Below are 18,826 nucleotides of genomic sequence, written 5' to 3'. Positions count from 1 at the left end.
ATCCTGGGATTGCATCAGGTAGTTAAAGGCAATTGGAGAGCGAAGGCGAGTGAAGGTTATTACGTTGCATTTCTGTACGTTAACTTCCATTCCATTTCTACCACACCAATCCAAAATTGTATTAATATCCGCTTGCAATGCGCAGCAATCCACCAGTGATGATATGACTCGATAGATTTTTAAGTCGTCTGCATACATGATTTTAGACGACTTCAGTTCGTTGCATAGATCGTTGATGAAGAGTACAAAAGCACTGGTCCGAGATGGCTCCTTGAGGAACGCCAGAAGTAATGTGAAATGGATCCGACATAACTGTTCCGAGTTTTACGGACGCTCTTCGATTGTGGAGATACGATGCAATCCAATTAGTGAGCCAATCAGGGACGCCTATCCGCTTAAGTTTTTCTACCGCTAACTGATGAGGAACTCTATCGAAAGCCTTCGAGAAGTCAACATATACCGCATCGACTTGCTTTCGTTTCTCAATATTATCGATTAGCCAAGATACATGACTCATCAAATTAGATGTCGTTGAGCGTTTCTTTACAAAGCCATGTTGGTCAACGTCGATTATGTGCTGTACCGCCGGGTACAAGAAATCCAGCACCATGCTCTCGAAAACTTTCGGAAGACAGCTGAGGATGGAAATGCCTCGGTAATTTTGAACATCGTGAACATTTCCAGATTTATGGATAGGTGTGATTAACGCCTCTTTCCATTTCGAAGGAAAAGAACTTTCCACAAGCGAGCGATTGAACAGCAGCGACGTAGGTAGAGCAAGCGTCTGTGCACAATTTTTGATGAACGATGGTGTCAGCTTGTCCGATCCAGGTCCCTTAGATCCATCAACTTCTTGTAGTTTTTTCCATACGTCGCGTACTTCAAAAACATTCAACGGAATGTTGAGATCGAATTCCCGCAGACCGTTCAAGTACTCTTCAGACAAAGGCGGTGAGTTATTACTTAACACACTTTGAAAGAATGACGAGAAAAGGTTTGCCGATTCGTTCAGTGTTGTTGACGAAACTTGGAGATAGTTTACTGTTTGAGGAATCCCACGAATAGTCGTTCGATTTCGCAAATAAGACCAAAACTGCTTCGGATCGTCCTTGAAGTCGCTCTCAAGCCGGGAAATATATGACCGAAAGCGTGATGCGTTAAGAGAATTAAATTGGCATTCTAAGTCACGCACCACTGCCTTTCGGTCGATGCTTTTCGATTGAAAATATTTTCTTCGAGCCTTACGCAATCGATTTCGCATGTTTCTCAGCTCTCCGTTCCACCAAGGTTGTTTACTCCCAGGTTGACGTGCTTGTCTTTTCAGAGTCACGTGTTGTCGAAAAATCTCATCCAATTCGCAATAGAACCGTTCTACCGCTTCGTCCAAAGTGCCCACATTTAAAATATTAGTCCAATTGACTTGTGAGATCGCAGCATTTAACTCGTCGTAGTTGCAATGATTAAAGTCGTAAGATGCATAGCAATTTTCAATGTCTGGCAGAGCATGTGAAGCCTCGATAACAATCACAAAAGGCGGATGATGACGATCCATATTCATCAGAGGCAGAGGAGGATCAATAATCTCACAAACATTTGCATTATTTACGAAGCATAAATCTAGTAGCCTTTCATTTTCATTCGTTAGGTAGTTAATTTGGTGCAGGCCGGAGGCGATAACGTTTTCAACTAATGACAGTTCTTGCTCGGAAGAGGCATTCAATGGTATGAAACTTCCGATGTCATCATCAAAACTCCAACGAAGAAGAGGCAAGTTATAATCACCTACAACTATTACCATGTCTCCAGTTCCCATTTGACTGTGCAATCCATTGATGCACGAAGCATGTCGTTCATATAAATCCGGCTCTGTATTCGGCGGGAGGTAGACCGCACACACAAAAATATTCACGTTCCCAACAGTTGCCCGAACAAACATCTGTTCTAGTCGGGTTGCACCGTCGGTCGTTACAACTTTGCTAGGTATGTTCTTTCTAACGCCGATCAGCACACCACCACCACGCAGGTGCTGGCTAGTAGAAACATTTCGATCGCAACGGTATATCGTATACTTATCAGTCAACTCTGAATCCAACACATTGCTGTTGAGCCAGGTTTCTGTTAGAACCACAAAATCGTAATCCGAGGCGGAGAGAGCTGCAAACAGAATGTTGGTTTTCGTGCGCAATCCTCTAACATTTTGATAGTACACCGTAACTGATCGATTGTGTGTATCATTAGAATTAGAAATGTTGCGATCGAGAAAGTGGTTCGTAGTTAATCCATTATTTGAAAAGTCAAGGGTGTGAGAACATGGAGAAAGTAAGCTGGGCGTGTGGAGTGAAACGCTTTCAGATGCATCATTGTTGCTATTATTGAAATTGAAAGTTCTGCCGGGGATGAAAATCGAATTCCCGGAAAACTATTCCCTTTTGCCATGTAGTGGGTAACAGCGACAAATGCTTAAACTGCAAACCAACTCCAACTTTGAACGACACAAAAGAGAGCTCTTCAAGATTCTTACCTTTGGGAACTAACTTTCGGACGTCAACAGTTTCAGTTGTATCCAGATTACGTTGCACTAATCCTCGAACGTCGTCCTCTGTAGCATTGGGATTGAAACCGGACAGATACAGCCAGAATAGGTTTTCCTTCGCCTTCTTTTCTGCTAGTGGTATCATCACATTTGGATCGAGATCTTTGGTTCCTACATTTTCATTGATTACAGGTTGAACTGCGTCTTCTTCAATACGGGGGCGTTTACGGTTGTTGGACGAGGAGGTACTTCCTTTACGCATAGTTCGTTCTTGCAACACAGTTGGAATTTGCCGCAGAATCGAGTTTATTTTCGCTGTGTTTTGTTGCATTTCCTCTCTCAGCTCGATCAAGGCCTTGCTATGTTCTGTGCTGATAACCTCCATTGCAGTATTGGTGGCTGATATCGCTTGACGGAAATTAGCATTTGCCATCATTTTAGTGCAAGCACAACACATCCAATAGAGTTGAGAAGAATTTGCAACAGCATCACGGGTGTCTGCAGTTTGATTCACACACTTTAGATGAAAGGAAGACTTACAGAATCCATTGCAAGCGATTTCGTCATTCTTTTCCAATTCCCCGGCGCATGAGCAACAAACTGACGTAGCCATTGTTTCTGTTGTAGAACTGTGATAAGCGGTGATAAAACTTTGACGATTTGATGAACTTAATGAGTTGAAAACGGTTGTACTCCAGATGTTTCAGATCGTAGAAAGGTTCAATAATACGATGATCACAGCGGTTGTAATAAATCAAGTATATGAAACACGAAAAAACAGTAATTAATAACAGTGATTTAGAACAAAATAGTAAACAACTTTACCTCACACATACATGGGGTATAATAATAGCAATCATAATTCAAGTCACTCGCGAGCAAAGTGAGAGTGCAATTCTTGACGCTTTGGCACAGTGGAACGCGTCCGCGGAAATGATGATGGGGGGAGGGTTAATTTCGCACTCCATGAAAGGAGTGATTTTCGTGTTTCTGTTTTTCGTGCTTATTGAAATCTGGCGAAACAATAGAGACCATGCCAGCAGCACCCGGCGAGGACAGCAACGGCGTTGGGTCGTTGTAAATGACTTGTTAGGAGAGTCCTGTTCAGGAATTCCAGGATCATTCTCGAGATGATTTAGAATTCACTTCAAGTTGACTTCACCCGGGATGGACCGACACCAAAGCTCGTTCTGGAAATTGCTGCAAATCACGAAAAGTGCTTTTCTTACAAGAGCCACGAAAGGGACCATTACCGACGCTGGTTCTGTACCAATTTACACACTGCTGTTGCGATGGTTGGGGTTATTCGTCTGGCAAGGATTCGAGACGCTGAAAAAATCGCATCAGCCGTGGTGCCGGCACCGGTACTCCAAGCAAGATGAATGATGATTGTAAATATTATTTCATAAGCAGTCATTATCGTCATTATTACCGTCATTAAAAAAGTTGCGTTCTTCTTTTTATGCAACGTTTCTCAAATTGTCATCCCCCCGCCGCTGTCGCCAGGGTGCCATCCTTCCGCCGGACGGACTCCAGCAGCGTTCGTGAATGATTACATCGCGTTCCCTTTTGCCGAAGCCCTTCGAAAACCAGAATTGACCAGAGAGGCACCAGACAATCGCCCCCGGTCCCAGGCTACTCCATCGCCCTTGACGACGACCCCGACGCCGTCGCCACTCCCGAAGGGTTCAGGTCAGTGCGCCAACAAGGGAGTTGCATATAATAATTTCCTGGAGCCCGGCCCCAGACCGAAAATCGAAACAAAACAGAGACGGAAATTCATTTTTGCCAAGCCAAAACGAACGAAAAAAAAATTACCAAAGTGTCTGCAATCTTATCAATTTTCTTGTTTCATTTCGGAGCTTTTCCCATTCTTGTGCTGCTGTTGTTGCTCACCATGTCTAATGATACAATATGCTGCTGCTGCTGCACCACCGCGATGTGCTGCATGCTTTGTTCTCATAAATTTCCGCCGAAATGCTTGCCTCATTGACCCCTCCCCCGGGACCGAATCGCTGGAAGTAGTTGCATTGTTTCGAAATCGGTAAAAGTCATGGGAGGAATCGGATGGGGCGGCAATTACTGATGTCGGTGATTTTTTTTTTCATTTCTTTTTTTTCGGTTGTGTCCTCCCCATGTCGAATTTAAATCTCCCTTACGTCCTATGGGGTGGCGACACACGTGGTTTAAATCTAATTTGTGATATCGTGGTGGCTCGCGAAATTGCTTACAAAATGGCGCTGTGGAATTTTTAATTATGAAACTCGATCCTGACAGCCAAACTGAGGATGAGGTATTTTTGTGCTACGAATGTTCTGTTTTTTGCGAAATCAATTCTCCATCCCCAAGTGGAATCCGAAACGACAAAAGTGAGACATATTTATATGCTTTCAGAAATGAAAGGACATTAGGGACAAGGGCGGATTAGGCAAGTATTATTCTAAGGCCCTTTACAGCCTTTAATTTGATTAAAATTAATATGGATTCCTTGCATAATACACACCGTTTTTCAAATTTATTTGAAACATGTGTGGACTTTCTGGAGCTAATCATATTTTCTGGAACCGAAAATCAGCAGAAATAACGTATCCAAATGTTTTAAATCTAAATAGTCTTTAGGATCATACGTCAGAAAGATTCATTCAGGGCATGAACTGAAGGTTGAACTTTGGTTAAAACATATTCTATACAAAATACTATTGATAGTAATAAAGTAATAATCAAAGGTAAAATGAGGAAAAAAGGTAACATATGGGAACCAGGGTGACCTAGATGTTTAAACAATGATGTTGGGTTTATAAGCACCGCTTGTATAAGTCATTGGTGGGGTACGACTTATTTGCCCATAAAAACTTCAAGCCGTAGCTTCCAGTTCTATAATCATTTGATCTCGATAAATAGTTGTGGCTTTGACAGATGATTCACCATTTTTCGTTCTATTTTCTACTAATTCAATCGACTTTTTGCAAATTGTGAAGTAATATTAGAAATCCATATTTTCTTAGGAGATTTAGTGAAATCGGTTTTCATAGATCTTCAGTTATTGCTGCTATTGCCATTGTTTTATTTATATTTACCAAAATGTCATAAATTTTTTTTATCGATACTGCGATTCCATGCTTTCATTTTCTTTTTTTTTAAATCACTGATGAACAAAAGGCACTTTCGCTATTTTTCAGAATATGCAAAGCCCAATCCAATTTTTCCAGTCACCAAACCCCAATCACAGGATTCCCGACCGGACGCATTCCATGCCAGTGCGTTTCCAATTTACGGAAGGTTTCTTCCCCATCGACACCGGACTATTGTTGTGAGTTCAAATCCTCCAGGCTCTAAGTTAGCATACCCATGGACGGAGAACACACGCATCTCACCGACGACGCATTCAGCTACTCACGACAACGCCATTCCATCACCGCGTCCCTTCCCATTGCAATGCTGATGTCCTCTCGCGACAAGCCGTGTCCCACCCACACTGATTTCTGGGAAGAACTCAAAACTTAACCCCGCACGTTCGCAGTTCCTACCGCGAACTCAATGCAATTTGCCGTCATCTTTCTACACATGAACAGTGCGCTCTCTCAGAAGTTTTTCCGGTGAGCCTCGGTCACTCACGTGCCGTGTTTCGCACTTTTTGGTCGCTCACTTACTGCGTACGTCGTCGCCATCCACGGCCACTACGACGCAATCACGGAGTGCGGACCGACTAGCGCAAGAGAGATCGGTTTACTTATTTACATACATAGGCAGTTACCAGGAAGGGAGGTCGTCGTCGAAGGAGCTGAACCAGGTGAGGTGTGCTGCGGAATCGTTCCTCAAAAGTTGCCAACTTGGAGCTGCACACATAAAGCACATCGATGAGGATATCCATCAGGTTCCATTCTCCAACAGCTGAAATGGGGTGGCAATGGGGATCGGGTGGACGGATAGTTTCGAGCCCGTATTCCTGCCGGTCGTCATCGTCGTTGTCGTCCTCTTCGTCGCACAGTAATACTGTCGCAGCGGCAAAATAAATCATTCTCAACAGTAGGTGGTGGGAACAGTTTTGTAAATTCTAATGATTTACATTTTGTTTGGAGCGTTTCACGACCGTAGTGCGTTAGAAAATCTCTTTCACTAAAATCGCGAGAGACGCATTATACTTTAATTGCTAATATCTCATCTGTTTAATTGTAATGTCAAATAGATTATATTAAAGTTTCATTTTTTTAAATTACTGAGCTAATTATGCTTTATATTGTCATTCAGTTTTACTAATTTCTTCCAATAACATTGCTAATGGGCAAAACTAAATAAAATATTAGTGTAGGTGCCAAACTTTAAATATTCAAACTCATTGGCAATAACCCATCTAAGAACAAGGACTTTTTCCCATCTGTCCTACAGCGGTGAATCACTGTGCATTGTCGAGATCGATGTGGCGCGGTGCAAGTTGTGGGTGGTGAATGCGGTACACACCGGTTCATCGTCGTCGTCGTTGCCGCCATTCGGTCGAAGGGGGAGGAAAGTTGCTCTGTACATAGTGAGACCTTCTCCGGCGTTGTATACAATTTTCTGATCGACCACCGCAGCAGTCAGTGTTAGGAACCGGGAAGGGGAAGACTACAGAAAACGGTGGGCGCTGGTGGTGGTGAGCGAAGGAAGCATACATGACTGTATGTAATTTATGCAATTTATTCCTCGCCAGTGTCGTGTGTTGTTTAAGCCGAGGTCTCCATCTTCTTGTTTTTCGTCGATTCTCGCAGATTTGCTGTATGTTATTTTTGCTTGTTTTTGGAAAAGCGATTGCATGCGATGGTTGGACGGGCGAGCAGGGGGCGGCCGAAGCGAGGTCATCGCTGCAATAACCATAAACACTGATGGAGGAGTTCACGCACGGAGAGAACCGGGGAGCTTGGGGATTGGCAAACGTGACTTCCAGTTCGTCCAAGAATTTCCCAGCGTGTGTACTTTAATTTTCTTCGTCATCTCCTTTGCCTTCATTATTCAACGGCACACCATCGCCTTCGCCGGCGGAATCGTGCAGCTCACTATCATGAAGATAGATGCGTTTTCTTAGTGGGTTGCTGCCGCTGCTGGTGGTGGTGGTGCTTGGTTTGTCCTGCGCTAGCGCAGAGAAGTGCAAGGACAGGAAGTCAGTGAATGGAACGCACTGAAGTTTGAAGTCGTTTATTGGCTTTATCGATTCAATAGGTTTGTCTAAAAAAGGGTGTTAAGAAAATTGTTTAAACCTTTGGCGATTTAGACTTTTAGTATAATTATCATGAGTATAATTTATCTTTTGCCATGCAGTTTAACGTGTGCCCATTTGCAAATGCCGTACGGTTACTAATCACGTAAGGGATTTTGACAGTAAGCGGTAAACTAATCACGTAAGGATTTTGCGAGTTAGAAAGCATTGGATAATATTTTCAGCTCACCAGCACTTCAAAGGTAAGCCACCCAAGGGCTGAAAGTCTCTTAAATAAAGCACACCAGCAGAAAAGTCGAGCACAAAGGCGACCGAAGCTTTACCTTACTATGACTATTATCTCCCCTGAGACCATTTTTTCGAGTCGCTGTACCTAACAAAAAAATGTTACAATTATTGTACAAAATCTTGGCATTCACTATTCTGCAAGGTTTTTGATACAAAAATGTAAGCTTTTTATACAGAAACAACTATATTAAAATAATACAAAAATGTTAGATTTCAATACAACAATTGTATTGAAATCTTTTAAAATTGTACATGCCTAATTATTATACAGCTTCTGTAATTATTATTATTATGCCTGCCTAATTATTATACAGCTTCTGTAAGGTTCTTAGGCAGGACAGTACAGTAATATCCCGATTTTATCACCCCCCGGTGAATTTTCGGGTGATAAAACAGGGTATGTGACAAAACTGAAAAAAAATCCAATTTTTTAATTCATTCCACAAATATGAATTATTTTATGCCTTGGAAAGGCCAAATGCGTGAACGGTACCCCTTATTTCTTGTCGAAATTGTTACAGAATATTTCCCAGGTACTAAGAAGTCGTTCGTAACAAACTACAGGCGGTGAAAGTTATTTCATGAAAATCAATGTTGTTTGTGGTATTATTTACGAAAATAAAAAGACTGACAATTTTTTTTGGGGTGACAAAATCGGGTCGAAAACGTGATAAAATCGGGTCGAAAACGTGATGAAATCGGGGGTAGACAAAATCGGGTCAACACTGTATTACAATCTGCCATCCGCTGGTTTGGTATATAAACTTCAAAGACAACCGCTGCTGATTCGTAACAGCATCATCGCACTCTACCAAAAGCTGATGCAGACTATCCAGGCCAATGCTGACAATCAAAAGCCTGTCTCCCCTATATGTGGGTAACGAGCCACTTTGGCAACGAGATCACTGATACCCTTGCTCGTATTGAACGCCCAAGCTCCCACTTCAATCGATCTCTAACATTAAATCATGACGAAAGATAAGAACCAGGCAAGACTTGAAGCTCAGAGAATTCCCGTCAGTGTCAGTTTCCATTTTTTTGGAACTGGCTTCACCCTATCAGTGCACTTGACCATCGTCCAAGCCTCGTTTTTCCGCAAGGACCTTAGCTCTTTTCCGGACCTTTCCATGCCTTCCCTCCATTGCTGTTCGTGCGAATGTCCGTCAACCTCATCGTAACACGAAAGTACCTTTTAGAATTCATCTCCGGCAGGAAGCGCTCTGTGCAGGACAATAAAATCCGCAAACCAACCTGGGATTTTGCGCTGCCAACCACTAGACTTCGAAAAAAATCTCCTTACATTTGTCCCATTTTTTAAACGCGGTGGAAACGCAATTTAACCTTCCTCGTCATTTTCTGAAGTATTTATCTTCTTCCTCGAGACAGTAACACAACCCGATCTAATTAAACGCGATCTTATGATCATGGTCGAGTCTTATTGAACGGCATCCAAACCATTTTGCACTCTGCACAGCTTTCGCAAAATCCGCCACCATGAATATCGTCAACTCTATCAAGCAATGTTTCACAGCCATAGCTAAGCCGAAATTCAAACATGTTATCTTCAAAAAGAACAAAGTTTCTGCGTAACAGCGCCACCGTTAGAACTGCACCATTATTGATTTGTGAAAATAAGCTTTGACTGCAGCTTTTAACAAACGTGATAACAATAACTAAATGTATTGAATATTTTTGACGAACAGTACGCTTCCAAACAATAAAAGGTATGTCATTCCATCTCCGCTTAGTAATGTTTTGCCATTGGCTGTGTCGTCTTTCGTGGTGATGAGCTTCTCATCTTGTTTTATATTTTTGATTACAAGTGGGATTTCTTATATCGAAAACTCTTGAAAATCTTTTTGCCTCGTTTGCGATACGACGACTTGCTCCCGAAGCAAGGATCTATTCTATTTTAAACCCATTTCTCAGATCTTGGATCTTCGGATATAGATTTGTATTTCCCTTCTTCGCAATCGTACTTGCTGAGGTATTCCACATCTTAGCTTCTTCTACGCATAAAAAGCATCCTTTTGAGCTGCATCCGTGAGTTCATCCTAATCCTGATTATCTTTATCATTCTAGCGTTTCATCTCTTCAAAGTAACATTTCGCTATTCCAGGAGAATGCGTGCTTCAAAAGAAAGAACCATCTTCTACACTTACGCTGTGAAAAAAGAGGTCATCTGTTTTTCGCTCTTTTTTTTCAGGAAAACATTTACTTCAGTTTTATTGTGGACAAAATAAGGGCAAAAGAAGGAATCATCAACTCCAAAGGCTTATTCCAGGAATACGCGTGCATTCCAAGAACGAGTCATCAACGTCATTCCGGGAAAACATGTTCTATGGAAAAAAGATTTAATATTGCATAGTTCGACAAGCCATGAAGCAAAGATGAACTTGCTATTGGAAAATTTTGATGTCATATTCATCGAACTAATTAATTTATTATGAAGCGCAGAGAATTCACAATTTAGGCACTTACTCAAGCTATTTCAGCAAAATGTAGTCATGTAATTACTATTTTGATGTTGGTTTTCCATTATAGCACCCAAATAAGTGCTAAAATGAATATTATGCAACTCATTTGAGTTGCATAATGTTTATTAAGGTCACTTCTGACAGAATCCAAGTTTCAAAGTGCTCGCGTTTTCGGGGGTACACCACTCGATACGGAAGCAACGCACAACTGTCATTTTTATTTTTTCACGCATGCTGCAAAGCTGAATCAACAAAAATGACAGTTGTCCGCCGCCTCCGTATCGAGTGGTGTGCCCCCGAAAACGTGAGCACTTTGAAACTTGGATTCTGTCAGGAGTGACCTTAAAGCACCCATTTCGTTGGTATGGAAAAGTAGGCCGTTTTATCACTCAAAGACGAACTGTAAACCAGGTATTATGATCAGGAATTGCAAAAATGGTATTTTTACTGACAATTAACAGAATTTAAATAACATTGGTTCAAGATCTCTTTTCCGATGGACTATCGTTTACTACCATAAATGAGGTATGGCTGTAGGACCCAATTTGGTCTTATTTCAGACAAATTCGTGCTTTAATAGAAGAGTTTGTTTACTTTTTGGCTTTATTGAGCGAGCCTCAATGTTCTTCACTTCTGGAATTCCAAACCAATATGTTTAATTTTCGAAGCAATCAGTGAAATTCAGTTTTGAAACAGTTTTACCCAACTGTAGCAACAATTGGCTAACTGGTCGCTTTATAACGGGCTGATTTTCAAGTGGACTTTCGCTTATTGGGCGCTAAAAAGCAGTTATCTATCAAAAACATAAATAAAGATAAGGCTGCGAGGGGTTCCTAAATGGTATATTCGTCTCATTCCAAATAAACCATCGAGCAAAACAATACATCGGGAGTCCCCGAGACAGCACAGGTAAAAGGCGACATTCGTCAACTTGGCCCAGTAGTGGTTGACGTCACGACAAAGATGTTCCAAATTTAGTCTTTTATATGATATACCACCTAATATTTGGATAGATGCAAAAAGCTTTTTCAATGTCAGATATATTTTATTAGATTGGGATTTTTCTAAATGTAACGTTTTTTTCTGGGTTTTGTCCGCTTCGGCATTTGGAGTAACGACATACGGGCTAGAGGGGTGGAGTCCTTCTGTTCTTTAAGTTTGCTGAGCTTAGTGCATTAGGGTTGGTATAGCGTTGCGGTAGATAGATGGTCTTGTTTGGATAGACGTTTGGTCGCCGATCTATGGTTTTCGTACAAATAGTGCGTGATCTATCCGAAGGAAGCATGCAGCATGCCGGTAGCACTATTCAGTTTCCTTCCGCACCGTTCAACTGAACTGCCGGCTATTTGACGAAAATTTGGTATCCCGACTGTAGGCTCCGTCTGGTGGGAGGTAGACTAAATGTTCAGTCTCCTTATGCTACTGGGTACCGGAGACGACCTTTCCTTGCTCGCCTAGGGCTTGGTTTAGGTTGCGGGAACTTGGCCTTTGAATCCTTTGCTGCCGCTTCGTAGCTACGAGCGTTTTGTCAAGTAGCGCTGCAAGGATTTCTGCGGAATTACTTATGGTTACTCGGGCCTTGAAACAATGTGTTGTTTGGTTAAAAAATCCATTTGACCGAAGGAATCGTTTGGCAAAGAGGTCCATTTGGCCGAAATGGTCGACGCTTTCGACCACATAATCTATTCAGAAAATTACATTGGGGGCTAAACCATTTTCGACCTAATAACGGTTTCGGTCAATCATTCAAATGGAATTTGGATAGTTGACTTCCGAAAGTTTTCTAGCCGAACATGCGAAAATGACATTATATTTTCGGCCAAATGAACCTTTCTGCTAAACGATAATTTCGGCCAAATGACATTTTCAGCTAAAGAACCAGTTCGGCTGACCGACATTTTTGGTCGTATGTCCATTTCGGATAAATGACATCATTTGGACATTCGGCCGAAATTATCGTTTAGCAGAAAGGTCCATTTGGCCGAAAATGTCATTTGGCAGAACGAGTTTACCAATAACCGTTTTGGCCAAACGCTTACAACGCTTTCTGACAAACGGGCGGAACTAAAGGGTTGTTAACAAATTACGTAACGCTGTGGAGGAAGGGAGGGGTCGGAGGGGAGCGTTACGATTCATACAAAATAAATAAACTATTCATACAAAAAGTGTTACGAGCAGGAGGGTGGTGGTCCAAAATCGCCAAATTTAGCATTACGTAATATGTGAACTAACCCTGATGGTAAAATGTTACAGGATATTAGCAAGCTGCGTTGTTGCGACACCATCGGAAAGATGTATACCCCACATAGACGAGCCACTCCTATCCGTCAGTCGCCCAGCGTAGCTACCATTATTGCCTCGCATTACACCACGAAGCCAGTAAAAATTGACGCTGGTTCAGTTCCAGAATTTTTTCGCAACGGTGCGGCTACGCGTCGTCATCGGAAGATCGTCGTCAACAGCAGTCAAGTAACAGTGAATTGATTTGGTCATTTGACCGAAATGGTCGTCTAGTAGAATGAGCAATTTGGCCGAAATATCCATTAAGCAAATGACATTTTCAGCCATATGACGCATTTCCAAATAGCATTTCCGGCAAAATGGCCCTTTATTCCAAAAGGCATTGTCGGCCACATGAACTATTGGGCCAATCGACCTGTTAAGCCAAACGGATTTTTCGGCCAAAAATCAAGTTTTGTCGTAAGTCCGGTTCAACCTAACGTTCAATTCAGTTAAATGGAATTGGGCTAGATGACTATCGGCTTTATGTGTTATTCGCCCAAACGGTTTTCCGCCGATATGAGTTTGAGCCAATAGTTTCTGCCTCATTAAAAAATTTCATCTCATTAAAAAATCCGTGCAAATCCTAACGAGATTTACATGGAATTAAAAAAGAAACCTGTGGATAATTCAAAGAATTTTCCTTGGAAATTCTGAACAATTTCTCGTTGAATTCCATATTTTAAGATTTCCGTGAAACTTCGTGAAATTTTCAGAGTTTCCCGTGAAAAATCTTAAGAGTTTTCCGCGGATAATCCAAACATTTGTTTTTTTGAGAATTCCGAAGAACTTCCCGTGGAAATTATGAACAATTTCCTGTAAAAAAATGTCATAATTTTCCGTGGAAATTTATTATTTTTTCGGAGAGATTCAAAAGATTTTCCAGTTAATGTCTTGATAATATCTCAAAAAACCCAGATTAATCCACCTAGCGGTGATGGTGCCTTTCTCGACCTTCGTAAAATGGGTGTGCTTGAAAAAAGATGAGCTAGTGGCTAGGAGTAAAAAAGACAAATTTCTTTGTCCGTTCTATGAAAATCAGATTATTTATGGCAAAGATATTGTAGATCCAGTTGAAAACCGAAAATCATATTTTGTCCCATTTCCGGATGTCGCAACTGTATCGCGAGTGGTGCCCGACTATGGCACAGTTGCGCACTACTCGCGATGCAGTTGCAACATCCGGAAATGCGAGAAAATGCGATTTCGCGGGACCTCGGTTCGGTTTTCAGCTTGATCTACAATATGCTAATAAGAATTTCGACATTTTTGTTTCCTTTTCCAATCTTTTGACGTACATAACCCTGTTTTATTTCACCCAGTCATATATTTTAAGGATATCACTTTTGGATGTTAGTTGAACTGAAGCTCCGACTACACAAAAGAAAACGAAAATGTCATTCCCATCACGCGAGCGGAGGGCAATATTTGTTATGATATAAATCTCATGACCGTCTTTCTGCCAAACTCCCGTATGAAGTGGGAGAGACAGAGACATCATCTCAGTTCGTCGAGCTGAATCGATTGATATATAACACTATGGGGGTCTCCAGGCCTTCTGTAAAAGTTTGGTTTTTGAGCGAACATACAGCCTTTTCGTATAAAAGGCTAAAATGGTGTTTCGGCCATAGCTTCCGATCCCATAGTCCGATCTAGCCAATTTTCAATAGGAAACAATGGGACAGGATTCTGCGTCGCATGCAACTTGTTGCGTGTGAATCGATTAAGGTTGGTGTCCGAAAAATAGGTGAAATTTTTTGTGATTTTTATGAAAAAAGGTATTTTGGTCATAACTTCCGATCTTATAGTCCGACCTGTCCAATTTTCAATAGGAAATAATGGGAAAGGATTCTGCGTCGAATGCAATTTGTTGCGAGCAAATCGGTTGAAAATAAGTGCCTGAAAAATGAGTGACATTTCTTACGCAATATTTTCGTATGAATTTGTATTTTGGCCATAACTCTCGATCCCATAGTCCGATCTGGCCAATTTCAAATAGCAAATAATGGGACAGGATTCTGCGTCGAATGCAACTTGTTGCGAGCAAATCGGTTGAGGATAAATGTCCGAAAAATGAGTGAGCATTTTTTTACGCGATTTTTTTGTATGAATTTGTATTTTGGCCATAACTTTCTATCCTATAGTCCAATCTGGCCAATTTCAAATAGGAAACAATGGGACAGGATTCTGCGTCGAATGCAATTTGTTGCGAGCAAATCGGTTGAGGATAAGTGTCCGAAAAATGAGTGACATTTTTTACGCGATTTTTTCGCATGAATTTGTATTTTGGCCATAACTTTTGATCCCATAGTCCGATCTGGCCAATTTCAAATAGGAAACAATGGGACAGGATTCTGCGTCGAATGCAACTTGTTGCGAGCAAATCGGTTGAGGATAAGTGCCCGAAAAATGAATGACATATTTTACGCGATTTTTTCGTAGGATTTGGTATTTTGGCCATAGCTTTCGATCCCATAGTTCGATCTGGCCAATTTAAAAAAGGAGACAGTGGGACAAGATTCTGCGTCGAATGCAACTTGAGGCGAGCAAATCGGTTGAGGATAAGTGCCCGAAAAATGAGTGACATTTTTTACACGATTTTTTCGTATGATTTTGTGTTTTGGCCATAACTTTTGATCCCATAGTCCGATCTGCCCAATTTCAAATAGGAAACAATGGGACAGGATTCTGCGTCGAATGCAACTTGTTGCGAGCAAATCGGTTGAGGATAAGTGCCCGAAAAATGAGTGACATTTTTTACGCGATTTTTTCGTAGGATTTTGTATTTTGGCCATAACTTTCGATCCCATAGTTCGATCTGGCCAATGTCAAATAGGAAACAATGGGACAGGATTCTGCGTCGAATGCAACTTGTTGCGAGCAAATCGGTTTAGGATAAGTGCCCGAAAAATGAGTGACATATTTTACGCGATTTTTTTGTATTTTGGCCATAACTTTCGATCCCATAGTTCGATCTGGCCAATTTCAAATAGGAATCAATGGGACAGGATTTTACGTCGAATGCAACTTGTTGCGAGCAAATCGGTTGAGGATAAGTGTCCGAAAAATGAGTGACATTTTTCACGCGATTTTTTCGTATGAATTTGTATTTTGGCCATAACTCTCGATCCCATAGTTCGATCTGGCCAATTTCAAATAGGAAACAATGGGACAGGAATCTGCGTCGAATGCAACTTGTTGTGAGCAAATCGGTTGAGGATAAGTGCCCGAAAAATGAGTGACATTTTGTTGAGTAGTTTTGCGCACACACACACACACACATACACACACACACACACACACACACACACACACACACACACAGACATCACCTCAATTCGTCGAACTGAGTCGATTGGTATATAACACTATGGGTCTCCGGGCCTTCTATAAAAAGTTTGTTTTTGGAGCGATCATATAGCCTTTACCGTATACTTAGTATACGAGAAAGGCAAAAAAAATCCAGGAAAACATCTTTAAGCTGCGTAAACAATAAAAAAATGCTCAGCAGATTCAAGCCGATACACGACTTTAAGAACTACGCACACCTTAAACACCCGTATTCAAGAGTTTCTTCCCGCAAGAATAGTAATATTATTGTAAATAGGATGAATCGTAATTCTGTGTGATTTAAACATTTATTCCTCTGTGTAATTGGGATGCCCGCAAGAAGAACGGTATTATTGTGGATCAGATCGGAATCAGATCGCCGGAATTCAAGAGTTTCTCCCTCTGCGTTAGTGGGACGCTCACAAAAAAGTGTTGTTGTAGATCGGATGGAACCTAATTCTACGTGGTAGAACGCACGCAGAAGTATTGTGGATGGGAATGATCACTATTCTGCATGGTGGGACACCCGCGTGTAAGAGTTTCTTCCTCTATTTCATAATTACAAATTGTTTTTCGATACTTAGTGGCTATGGTTTAAAGTTTCGTTTACTGATTGTTTGACAACCTGTAAATGCATGTTATTTCAAAAAGAGTAGAGCCAGTAACAATAGTCATGATTTGTAATTCAAGTAAAATAGAGAGAGACGCCCACTGTACGGAAGTGTCTTGAGAGTGATTGTTTGATTGAGCATTTGTCAGCATTGTGCGCCATTTGATTTAGCTCACATCAGTCAGTTGTAATTGACGCATTTTTAATCAATGGTAAAGTTTGAAATCGTAGGCAAATGAGAGCTTGAAAGATTTAAACAATGAATTGATGTCGTTAAATTGAAAACTAGTGGCCCAATGGTTTACCCTGAAGTTACCGGGAAGGAAGGGGAAATGCAATCACCAATTTTGACTGCCGTTTCTTAATTGCTCAGACAGGACGGAAGTCAGTTAAGGAAATGATCTTTCATATAGAGTTTTGGCATCCATAAAGATGTACCCAATCTGTTCTTTGATTTCAACGTGAGACGCTCGCAGTATAATAATGCGCCGGAAGTAATTGTTTGCTGTAAGATGTTTTTGTATTATTGTGAATTAGTAACGCCATAATATGAAGAAAAAGGTTATATAGAAGATGCTACCTTTGTTCTCAAAAAACTTTGTGCAGCTAAGATCTTGGAATATATACCGACAGGTGCAGACATCGCCGTTGAATAAAGATCAGAACTTATACGAAAAGTATTCTCCAAAGGCATCTAGAGGGAAATACATCACGAAATTAAACACTTCCATTCAAAATGTTGAAAGTGCGTCCTTTTCACATAACGACCAGCTGTTTTTTTAAAGGAAATTTCGTGATTTTGAAGACCTTTACATCTGATATTTTTCACCTTAAAAATGTTTCAATTGCATTTCAAACGGCGATGTTTGCACTTGGATGCAGACAGCGGTGCGTATAGGAAACCAGCTACTGCCTTCGATTCGTTGCCAGCCACTGCCAACGATTCAATGGGAACATTTGCCTTTGCATAAGTATCAAAGTTGGGTTGGTTGTCGGTTCTTTATTCCATTATTCTTTCAAAACTTCATTTCTTCTAAACTGCGCAACCTTCATCAGCCAAACCAATTGTCCAATTGCAGTCTTCCATTGACCCCGTTAGGAGTTATCCAGCGAACAAGCAAAGTTCATCCATTGGGTCAACATGTTGGTGGTCTTGTTGTTGCCCAACCTAGACCACTCAACAAGACAAACAAAGCGCCACACGTAGAGTGTGATCGCCGAAAAACGGCTCCAACCTCATAAAAAGGACGTTTGAACTTTCTTGGTCTTTTGACACCACGTGGAAGCGCATCCAGTAGCAGTGGAGTGGCACTTGGTTCTCGCTTGGGATCAGGACTCATAGAACGAGCCACGTTTTTTTCCTTTTCCTTACAACAACAACACGACGTTGTAGCAGCTACCGTGCGTCGTCGTCCATCCATCGCCAATCGAGTTCATGTGTGTCTTGGTGGGCACTGACTGTTGCCAAACTATGCCGACGACGGATGAAACACTGCTCCCTCGTGTGTGTAGCGGTATGTATCCATGTATTCAGACATTCGGAGTTCCATGCGAACAGTGGGACTTAATTTGAACATAAGGTTCAAACCTCATGTATTAATTCGACCTAATTGTTCAAATGCTAATCAAATATGTAAATGAGAATGAATTTTCATCATCTGTGAACATGACCATGACTTTGTCCATCTTATTTCTTTTACTTGCACATAAGGTTCATAAAAAAAATTTGATTTTTATCATTTGTTTACGTTCACAGCACATACCTAGCGCTGCCCATTGGGTAAGAGTTTTAGCGCTTTCTGTTCGGACTTGCTAGTTGAACAAATTTTAGCCGACACACAACCACTGTGCCAACGTTTAGTTTCCTTCTCAGAGTCGCAGCAGAAAACGAGAATACGGAAAATCGGAAAATTTCTCGACTCTACGCTGTGCTGCTGCTCCTACTGCTGAGCTCCATTCGCGACGGCTTGGCACGTGAAGGACACGCGGCTAAACTATAGAAGGTAGCACAAGCATATCTTCTGCCTTCGAGGTACGGAACGGAAGCAGCAGGTTTGCGAGAGATAGTGTGCAGCAGTAGCAGCGGCGCGGCAAGCAGAAAATCAATAGAAGAAAAT

The 18,826-nt window shown here is 41.4% G+C and overlaps 1 protein-coding gene across 3 annotated transcripts in view; it reads right to left on the bottom strand.

Annotated features, from left to right (window-relative positions):
* Window positions 1-18,826, bottom strand: part of LOC134211440 (methylcytosine dioxygenase TET) — a 470,864-nt gene that overhangs the window by 263,871 nt on the left and 188,167 nt on the right. The window lies entirely within an intron of this gene.

Source organism: Armigeres subalbatus, chromosome 2 (assembly GCF_024139115.2).
Source record: "Armigeres subalbatus isolate Guangzhou_Male chromosome 2, GZ_Asu_2, whole genome shotgun sequence".
Taxonomy (NCBI): Eukaryota; Metazoa; Arthropoda; class Insecta; order Diptera; family Culicidae; genus Armigeres; species Armigeres subalbatus.
Note: the sequence above shows the minus strand (reverse complement) of the source record. Positions and strands in the feature narration are given on the sequence as shown.